Below are 11,158 nucleotides of genomic sequence, written 5' to 3' on the forward strand. Positions count from 1 at the left end.
TAGCTAGGGTTAGAGGCGAAAATCGAGCTAACGGGTATGGTTAGGGCTAACCCTAGTGCGATAGGGGGTTAGCTAGGGTTAGGTCGATTTTACTGTTTTTCGATGTTTTTGTGTTTTTTTGGAGGTCCCGCAGCAGGGGCGGGACGTTGCAGAGCGTTGGTGGTGATTTTGATGGAGGTTGGATGTTGAAAAAAGACGTTTTTTCACCCTAGTTTGGCTCGTTTGTGGTCATGTTGATGTAAACTCGTCTTAGCTAGGGTTAGAGGCGAAAATCGAGCCAAAGGGTATGGTTAGGGTTAAATCTAGTGGGACAGGGGGTTAAGTAGGGCTAGGTCGATTTTACTGTTTTTTCGATGTTTTTGTGTTTTTGTGGAGTACCTGCATCATGGTCGGGATGTTGCGGAGCGTTGTTGGTTTTTTTGATGGAGGTTGGAGGTTCAAAAAAGATGTTTTTTCACCCTACTTTGGCTCGTTTGGGGTCATTTTGACCTAAACTGGTCTTAGCTAGGGTTAGAGTTGAAAATCCAGTTAACGGGTATGGTTAGGTTTAATCCAAGGGGTTAGGGGGTTAGCTAGGGTTAGGTCGATTTTGATTCTTTTTTTTTTGATGTTTCGGTGGATTTTTGGAGGTCCCGCGGCAGGGTCGGGACGTTGCTGAGCGTTGGTGGTGTTTTTGATGGAGGTTGGATGTTGAAAAAAGACGTTTTTTCACCCTACTTTGGCTCGTTTGTGGTCATTTTGAGGTAAACTCGTCTTAGCTAGGGTTAGAGGCGAAAATCGAGCTAACGGGTATGGTTAGGGCTAACCCTAGTGCGATAGGGGGTTAGCTAGGGTTAGGTCGATTTTACTGTTTTTCGATGTTTTTGTGTTTTTTTGTAGGTCCCGCAGCAGGGGCGGGACGTTGCAGAGCGTTGGTGGTGATTTTGATGGAGGTTGGATGTTGAAAAAAGACTTTTTTTCACCCTAATTGGGCTCGTTTGTGGTCATTTTGATGTAAACTCGTCTTAGCTAGGGTTAGAGGCGAAAATCGAGCCAAAGGGTATGGTTAGGGTTAAATCTAGTTGGATAGGGGGTTAAGTAGGGCTAGGTCGATTTTACTGTTTTTTCGATGTTTTTGTGTTTTTGTGGAGTACCTGCATCATGGTCGGGATGTTGCGGAGCGTTGTTGGTTTTTTTGATGGAGGTTGGATTTTGAAAAAAGATGTTTTTTCACCCTACTTTGGCTCGTTTGGGGTCATTTTGACCTAAACTGGTCTTAGCTAGGGTTAGAGTTGAAAATCCAGTTAACGGGTATGGTTAGGGTTAATCCAAGGGGTTAGGGGTTTAGCTAGGGTTAGGTCAATTTTGCTTTTTTGTTTTTGATGTTTCGGTGGATTTTTGGAGGTCCCGCAGCAGGGTCGGGACGTTGCTGAGCGTTGGTGGTGTTTTTGATGGAGGTTGGATGTTGAAAAAAGACGTTTTTTCCCCCAAGTTTGGCTCGTTTGTGGTCATTTTGATGTAAACTCGTCTTAGCTAGGGTTAGAGGCGGAAATCGAGCTAACGGGTATGGTTAAGGCTAACCCTAGTGCGATAGGGGGTTAGCTAGGGTTAGGTCGATTTTACTGTTTTATCGATGTTTTTGTGTTTTTTTGTAGGTCCCGCAGCAGGGGCAGGACGTTGCTGAGCGTTGGTGGTGTTCTTGATGGAGGTTGGATGTTGAAAAAAGACGTTTTTTTACCCTACTTTGGTTCGTTTGTGGTCATTTTGACCTAAACTGGTCTTAGCTAGGGTTAGAGTTGAAAATCCAGTTAACGGGTATGGTTAGGGTTAATCCAAGGGGTTAGGGGGTTAGCTAGGGTTAGGTTGATTCTGCTTCTTTTTTTTTTGATGTTTCGGTGGATTTTTGGAGGTCCCGCGGCAGGGTCGGGACGTTGCTGAGCGTTGGTGGTGTTTTTGATGGAGGTTGGAGGTTGAAAAAAGACGTTTTTTCACCCTACTTTGGCTCGTTTGGGGTCATTTTGAGGTAAACTCGTCTTAGCTAGGGTTAGAGGCGAAAATCGAGCCAAAGGGTATGGTTAGGGTTATATCTAGTGGGATAGGGGGTTAGCTAGGGTTAGGTCGATTTTACTGTTTTTCGATGTTTTTGTGTTTTTTTGGAGGTCCCGCAGCAGGGGCGGGACGTTGCAGAGCGTTGGTGGTGATTTTGATGGAGGTTGGATGTTGAAAAAAGACGTTTTTTCAACCTACTTTGGCTCGTTTGTGGTCATGTTGATGTAAACTCGTCTTAGCTAGGGTTAGAGGCAAAAATCGAGCCAAAGGGTATGGTTAGGGTTAAATCTAGTGGGATAGGGGGTTAAGTAGGGCTAGGTCGATTTTACTGTTTTTTCGATGTTTTTGTGTTTTTGTGGAGTACCTGCATCATGGTCGGGATGTTGCGGAGCGTTGTTGGTTTTTTTGATGGAGGTTGGAGGTTCAAAAAAGATGTTTTTTCACCCTACTTTGGCTCGTTTGGGGTCATTTTGACCTAAACTGGTCTTAGCTAGGGTTAGAGTTGAAAATCCAGTTAACGGGTATGGTTAGGTTTAATCCAAGGGGTTAGGGGGTTAGCTAGGGTTAGGTCGATTTTGCTTTTTTTTTTTGATGTTTCGGTGGATTTTTGGAGGTCCCGCAGCAGGGTCGGGACGTTGCTGAGCGTTGGTGGTGTTTTTGATGGAGGTTGGATGTTGAAAAAAGACGTTTTTTCCCCCAAGTTTGGCTCGTTTGTCGTCATTTTGAGGTAAACTCGTCTTAGCTAGGGTTAGAGGCGAAAATCGAGCTAACGGGTATGGTTAGGGCTAACCCTAGTGCGATAGGGGGTTAGCTAGGGTTAGGTCGATTTTACTGTTTTATCGATGTTTTTGTGTTTTTTTTGTAGGTCCCGCAGCAGGGGCAGGACGTTGCAGAGCGTTGGTGGTGTTTTTGATGGAGGTTGGAGGTTGAAAAAAGACGTTTTTTCACCCTACTTTGGCTCGTTTGGGGTCATTTTGACCTAAACTGGTCTTAGCTAGGGTTAGAGTTGAAAATCCAGTTAACAGGTATGGTTAGGGTTAATCCAAGGGGTTAGGGGGTTAGCTAGGGTTAGGTCGATTTTGCTTTTTTTTTTTGATGTTTCGGTGGATTTTTGGAGGTCCCGCAGCAGGGTCGGGACGTTGCTGAGCGTTGGTGGTGTTTTTGATGGAGGTTGGATGTTGAAAAAAGACGTTTTTTCCCCCTAGTTTGGCTCGTTTGTGGTCATTTTGATGTAAACTGGTCTTAGCTAGGGTTAGAGGCGGAAATCGAGCTAACGGGTATGGTTAGGGCTAACCCTAGTGCGATAGGGGGTTAGCTAGGGTTAGGTCGATTTTACTGTTTTATCGATGTTTTTGTGTTTTTTTGGAGGTCCCGCAGCAGGGGCAGGACGTTGCAGAGCGTTGTTGGTGTTTTTGATGGAGGTTGGAGGTTGAAAAAAAACGTTTTTTCACTCTACTTTGGCTCGTTTGTGGTCATTTTGACCTAAACTGGTCTTAGCTAGGGTTAGAGTTGAAAATCCAGTTAACGGGTATGGTCAGGGTTAATCCAAGGGGTTAGGGGGTTAGCTAGGGTTAGGTTGATTTTGCTTCTTTTTTTTGGATGTTTTGGTTGATTTTTGGAGGTCCCGCGGCAGGGTTGGGACGTTGCTGAGCGTTGGTGGTGTTTTTGATGGAGGTTGGAGGTTGAAAAAAGACGTTTTTTCACCCTACTTTGGCTCGTTTGGGGTCATTTTGATGTAAACCCTGCATCGGCACTGCACCGGCCCAGCATCGGCCCAGTGTTGGCAAACATCGTCGGGCCGATGAAGTTTTGCTCATCGGATCGACATCGGCCCAACGCCGGCAAACATCATCGGCCCTGCATCGGCAATGCACCGGCCCAGCATTGGCTCAGCGACGGCAAACATTGTCGGGCCGATGAAGTTTTGCTCATCGGATCGACATCGGCACAACGTCGTAAATAGTTATCTGGCCAGCCTTCGGCCAGAAATAGGCAACTGTTATGGAATCAGCATCGGATGGACATCGGCCCAATGTCGACAACAATTATCAGCGCAGCATCTGCCATTGTCTTAAATAGGCCGATGTCATCAGAAGTCATAACTGACAACATCTCATTTCATGTAAATGATGCCACAATAGAACTTTTCCAATTGTAGTGTTAGGGTACATAAAACTAAACATTTCTAAAAGCTGCAACTAGCTGTGATGTTAAAGTTACAAAGATAAATGGTAAAACTAAAAATACTGAATTTTTAAAAAAATAATATTTTTTTATCATAGTTAATACTTTGAAAACCAAATGTAAGTAATATAAATACTTCTAGCTATACAAAACAATCGAAATGATTACACTAGTTACAGTACTATTTTTTATGTACCCTAATACATGTGTAGTTAATACTTATAAATAAACACAAAGAGCAAAATAGAATAATAAACTTTATTATTAATTAATTATTTTTACAAGAAAACAGTGTAAATACCTGCAACAAGGCAGATGTGAAACATATATTCTCAAAACCAGTTTTAAAACACAGTCTAAACATATAACCCTCATATTGGCCTGCAAAATTTCATTTATGTGGCTTCAAATTCGTTTGCGAGACAAACTTTTCTCCCCTATTTCATCAAGTTAAAAAAGCATGAAGCAAAGGCCATAACTCCATACAAAATAAGTTCTTATAACCATCTTCTGGAGTTTGTACCTTAGATAAGCACCGAAAGTTTCATTTATTAACTTCAGCAGTGTCCAAGAGAAGCTGGCAGTATATGTTCCAAGTTCAAAAACAAGGGTCATAACCCTGTGAAAAATATGTTGTCAACACCAGCTTTTTGGATTTCTTTGTTCCGTTGCAATTCAGCACTTTTGTTTGCAGATTCTCAATCTACACCTCTGTTTTTCAGTACGCGTTTTCCTGATGCCATTTCTAAGCCTTGCTCCTGGAACTCGAAGCCATTCTTTTACACAGGTCACCATGTACTTGTCAATGGCTTGTAAGAGCCCAGCTGCAGGCTTCCTCCTCAGCTTCTGTTTACAAATGATAGCAAAAAATGCATATTATAAGTCATTGCATGCACTCTCACAATTACGAGTAATGGACTTCACAAGTGTGTCAAAACAAGCCATTGATAACATAATGGAATAATAGAATAAGTAATACCCTGTTCACATGCACCACCTTACATATGTGTGTATATATTATTTTAAGTATTGACACCTGTTAATAAATACAGGATTCACTCAAGGAATTTTCTGCCATGGGCCCTTTATGTGACAATTTCATATATTCCCTAGGTACACCTGCACTTGCCCATACAAATGTCCCATTGTATTTGAAAATGTGAGCCTTTTTCCAAATTTAGGGGCTAAAAGCAGAAGGCCCCACCCTAGAATTATCGGAATCCCAGTAAGTAAATTGATGAGTTTATAATATGTGTAAATAAGTAAATTGAATTATGTGTAATTATATACGCAAATAACATAACCCCTCCCAATATTGCATGGTAGATCCCTAATCTGTTTCTTATGTCAATTAAAAAAGATTTTATAACTGACATATCACCCTATTAATTTAGCCCAATAAACATCCCCAATAACCACATGATAACCCCCCTCCTCCAATCTTGCTGGAGAACAGTTTTAGGTGTGCAATCTCTCTTGTATGTCCATCAAAAGTAAGTCAGCATGAAATTTCATTTGGAAGATTACCATAGTAAGTGTCAGGGGCCCTTAATAGGGCAAACATGATATTAAATATATGCTTATAAATATTTCAAGCAGAAACATGTATCAGTTGGTTTGGTTTGTTGTGTAACGCCTCACTCAGCAATATTCCAGCTATATGACGGCGGTCTGTAAATAATTGAGTCTGGACCAGACAATCCACTGATTATCATCATGAGCATCAATCCATGCAATTGGGATCGATGACATGCATCAACCAAGTCAGAGAGCCTCACCTCCCGATCCCAATAGTCGCCTCATCCCATACGACAAGCATAGTTGCCTTTTACGGCAAGCATGGGTTGCTGAAGATATCTTCTACCCCGGATCTTCTATATGAATCAAAATTGGAGTAAATTTCCCATACTTGACACATCTAAAGAAATTTAATCCACTCACCAGTGCTCTCTCAGTTGCTCGATTTTGGAAAAGCTGCTAAGAGTTCATTCAGCTCATCCATGTTTGCCAATAGGCAATGGCTGAACATCTGGTTTTCTTAAATAGAAATATAAGAATGTTATATATCAAGTTTGTGTAGCAGCAGTGAGCACTAAGCTATTATGGTGATGATGTCAAGAGGTTGAGGGGAATGTTGCTCAAAACATAAAAGTAACATTTAAATAAAGCTTTGGCCATACACAGATATCAGGTCCTTTCCTTAATTCATACATCTTATCTCGTATATTTGCACTTGTACATACAGTCCTTATCTGGAGCCATGTAGCAGAAATAATTTCCCAGGGAAAGTAGTTTCACTTTAATAGCTATAGCCGCATCCATTGAAAAGCAATGAGAAAATCCCCATATTGACATAATATTGAACCGACCCTGTGAAGTCTGGTTACCACAAAACAGATTTCATTTATTATATGATACCAAAATATGTAGATTACATCATGGTAAACCAAAACTGCAAATAAACGCTTATCATTAAAAGATCAGATACAAAGGTATGTACATATTACAAACACTTGTATGCCAAAAATAGCAGGAAAGTATTGGGGACAAGTAATTTTATGCACAGTTTCATTGCTTGTAAACATAGGAAAAGGGATAATGATAAACTGAAATAATATATCTTTAGTTAGAATAAATCAAATTTGAAACAAGGCTCTGGGTGTTTTTCTACAATGGATAATGTCCTGAAAAATCTCTATTGAAGTATCTATTCTTCCTCATCAAAGTTTTACAATTAATTTGAATTTTGATTAAATAAATGACATTCTAAATTGTCATGTAATATATATTTAGCATCATACCTTTGAAATAGTACTTTTTTTAAATTTATAATTCAGTATTACATCACAAATGTACATCATAAATTACTTAAGTAGATAAGACTACCACCTCAACCCCCCCCCCCCCCCCCCCCCCCAAAAGATTAATAAATAAAAAAATAAAAATCCATTCTGAATTAGCCATATCTCAAAACCTTAATCGATCGATACAGATACCATACATCGGTATAAGATTTCTGATCGATATATAGGTCTAGGTCTATGTGAGGTATCCAAGTAGATCTTGATAAAATTGCTCACACCTGTAATATGCATTGATCGTTTACAAAAAGAGCTGTCCTTTCATTTCGCCCATTGTCCAGAAAATGTTCAAAATTCGCAAGTAATTATGACATTAAAAAACATCAATTTTACTTTTTATTTATTTCAACTTTTGTGTGATCGAAAACCGAACTCGGCAGTGTAGCTCCGTTCATCGATCAGTAGGAACATTAGCTGGATCGCATGACATGCACACGCAATGCTGAAAGTTTCCGAAAGCCTCCTTATGAATTTCATGTTCACTGCTTTTTGCGCTGAAGGCAATCACAACATTGATTTGTAAATTCGAGTTTGTAATCAATTTCCTAACCTCATCCATCCCCACACTACGCCTGTGACAATGACAAATAGAGCAATGTTCATTCAAAAATACTAATGTAAGTAATTGTTTGGCTATTCATTTGCTTGCCGCTGTAATACTCTCACTCCGAGATTGCGACTCGTTGGTTGAACATCGCTGAATTTACATGGAAATAAAACATCTCTTGTCATGTTTTGTATTTGCACTTGTCCCCGCGTTTAGCTAGAAATATGTATATGGTGTTTAAAAAATATAAATAGAGAATCTAGTGAGGATGCAGTGTCACGACATATTCCACGGATTTTGTCACTGACGTAGAATATTGACAGGGGTGTGTTTCGCGACCTTCCAAAACACACAGGCCTAGATTTCTCTACTCACGTTGACACATTTGAATGAACACTTTTTCTCGTTTAAATTGTAAGGTTTGAAAATGAAATTAACCACTCGTAAATACAGAAATGAAGTAAACACTTACCGCAAAATAGGTTTTCCCTCAGCCCTCCACGCATCCTTTCGTCGTCTGCTTGAAAAGACGCGCGTGAGTAACAGCGCCCTCTATTACAAGAGTAGCTTCCCTTGAAGCATGTCGTGAAAACGTTGGACCAACGTAACATAACCGATCGCGATATTCCAAACTTTTGCCAACATCTTGTATTTTGCTGAATGAATTGTAAGATGTGACGAATCCCGTCTGTATATTCTCTTTCTGTTGTATATGTGCAGCCAAAAATGGTCAGTGAATGTGCTTGATCTATTTCATTTAAAAAATAAAAATAAAGTTAATATTTTGAGTTCGATTAGAATTATTGTATTGTTCGTAATTATATTTGAATTAAGGTTTGTCACATTGTAATCGACAAATGTGTTATTTCTTTTATGTTATCATAACAAAATCAAATCATATATCAGGTTCAATGTCAGTGCCAATCAACAGCATTGGCCCGACAGCGGACCGCTGCAGTTTGCCGATGCCGATATTGCCGGCGGTTGCCGATGTAAAGCCAACGTCGGCCCGATGTAGGTGTGCTAGCTGGGAACCCTAGTGCGATAGGGGGTTAGCTAGGGTTAGGTCGATTTTACTGTTTTATCGATGTTTTTGTGTTTTTTTGGAGGTCCCGCAGCAGGGGCAGGACGTTGCAGAGCGTTGTTGGTGTTTTTGATGGAGGTTGGAGGTTGAAAAAAAACGTTTTTTCACTCTACTTTGGCTCGTTTGTGGTCATTTTGACCTAAACTGGTCTTAGCTAGGGTTAGAGTTGAAAATCCAGTTAACGGGTATGGTCAGGGTTAATCCAAGGGGTTAGGGGGTTAGCTAGGGTTAGGTTGATTTTGCTTCTTTTTTTTGGATGTTTTGGTTGATTTTTGGAGGTCCCGCGGCAGGGTTGGGACGTTGCTGAGCGTTGGTGGTGTTTTTGATGGAGGTTGGAGGTTGAAAAAAGACGTTTTTTCACCCTACTTTGGCTCGTTTGTGGTCATTTTGAGGTAAACTCGTCTTAGCTAGGGTTAGAGGCGAAAATCGAGCTAACGGGTATGGTTAGGGCTAACCCTAGTGCGATAGGGGGTTAGCTAGGGTTAGGTCGATTTTACTGTTTTTCGATGTTTTTGTGTTTTTTTGGAGGTCCCGCAGCAGGGGCGGGACGTTGCAGAGCGTTGGTGGTGATTTTGATGGAGGTTGGATGTTGAAAAAAGACGTTTTTTCACCCTAATTGGGCTCGTTTGTGGTCATTTTGATGTAAACTCGTCTTAGCTAGGGTTAGAGGCGAAAATCGAGCCAAAGGGTATGGTTAGGGTTAAATCTAGTTGGATAGGGGGTTAAGTAGGGCTAGGTCGATTTTACTGTTTTTTCGATGTTTTTGTGTTTTTGTGGAGTACCTGCATCATGGTCGGGATGTTGCGGAGCGTTGTTGGTTTTTTTGATGGAGGTTGGATGTTGAAAAAAGATGTTTTTTCACCCTACTTTGGCTCGTTTGGGGTCATTTTGACCTAAACTGGTCTTAGCTAGGGTTAGAGTTGAAAATCCAGTTAACGGGTATGGTTAGGGTTAATCCAAGGGGTTAGGGGGTTAGCTAGGGTTAGGTCGATTTTGATTTTTTTTTTTGATGTTTCGGTGGATTTTTGGAGGTCCCGCAGCAGGGTCGGGACGTTGCTGAGCGTTGGTGGTGTTTTTGATGGAGGTTGGATGTTGAAAAAAGACGTTTTTTCCCCCAAGTTTGGCTCGTTTGGGGTCATTTTGATGTAAACTCGTCTTAGCTAGGGTTAGAGGCGAAAATCGAGCTAACGGGTATGGTTAGGGCTAACCCTAGTGCGATAGGGGGTTAGCTAGGGTTAGGTCGATTTTACTGTTTTATCGATGTTTTTGTGTTTTTTTGTAGGTCCCCCAGCAGGGGCAGGACGTTGCTGAGCGTTGGTGGTGTTCTTGATGGAGGTTGGATGTTGAAAAAAGACTTTTTTTTACCCTACTTTGGCTCGTTTGTGGTCATTTTGACCTAAACTGGTCTTAGCTAGGGTTAGAGGTGAAAATCCAGTTAACGGGTATGGTTAGGGTTAATCCAAGGGGTTAGGGGTTTAGCTAGGGTTAGGTCAATTTTGCTTTTTTTTTTTGATGTTTCGGTGTTTTTTTGGAGGTCCCGCAGCAGGGGCGGGACGTTGCAGAGCGTTGGTGGTGATTTTGATGGAGGTTGGATGTTGAAAAAAGACGTTTTTTCACCCTAGTTTGGCTCGTTTGTGGTCATGTTGATGTAAACTCGTCTTAGCTAGGGTTAGAGGCGAAAATCGAGCCAATGGGTATGGTTAGGGCTAAATCTAGTGGGATAGGGGGTTAAGTAGGGCTAGGTCGATTTTACTGTTTTTTCGATGTTTTTGTGTTTTTGTGGAGTACTTGCATCATGGTCGGGATGTTGCGGAGCGTTGTTGGTGTTTTTGATGGAGGTTGGATGTTGAAAAAAGACGTTTTTCCCCCCTAGTTTGGCTCGTTTGTGGTCATTTTGATGTAAACTCGTCTTAGCTAGGGTTAGAGGCGAAAATCGAGCTAACGGGTATGGTTTGGGCTAACCCTAGTGCGATAGGGGGTTAGCTAGGGTTAGGTCGATTTTACTGTTTTATCGATGTTTTTGTGTGTTTTTTGTAGGTCCCGCAGCAGGGGCAGGACGTTGCAGAGCGTTGGTGGTGTTTTTGATGGAGGTTGGAGGTTGAAAAAAGACGTTTTTTCACCCTACTTTGGCTCGTTGGGGTCATTTTGACCTAAACTGGTCTTAGCTAGGGTTAGAGTTGAAAATCCAGTTAACAGGTATGGTTAGGGTTAATCCAAGGGGTTAGGGGGTTAGCTAGGGTTAGGTCGATTTTGCTTTTTTTTTTTGATGTTTCGGTGGATTTTTGGAGGTCCCGCAGCAGGGTCGGGACGTTGCAGAGCGTTGGTGGTGATTTTGATGGAGGTTGGATGTTGAAAAAAGACTTTTTTTCACCCTAATTGGGCTCGTTTGTGGTCATTTTGATGTAAACTCGTCTTAGCTAGGGTTAGAGGCGAAAATCGAGCCAAAGGGTATGG

General features: G+C 41.4%; 1 long non-coding RNA gene across 1 annotated transcript; it reads right to left on the reverse strand.

The window, feature by feature from the left end:
- Positions 1-4,508: 4,508 nt before the first annotated feature.
- On the reverse strand, positions 4,509-8,147 carry LOC139448554 (uncharacterized). Its single transcript, XR_011652097.1, has 3 exons — positions 8,093-8,147; positions 6,154-6,249; positions 4,509-5,058 (listed from the first exon to the last, which is right to left on the reverse strand). It is a non-coding gene; the product is annotated as an uncharacterized lncRNA (long non-coding RNA).
- Between the last annotated feature and the right edge of the window lie 3,011 nt (positions 8,148-11,158).

Source organism: Haliotis cracherodii, unplaced genomic scaffold, assembly GCF_022045235.1.
Source record: "Haliotis cracherodii isolate W230 unplaced genomic scaffold, xgHalCrac1.p SCAF_7, whole genome shotgun sequence".
NCBI lineage: Eukaryota > Metazoa > Mollusca > Gastropoda > Lepetellida > Haliotidae > Haliotis > Haliotis cracherodii.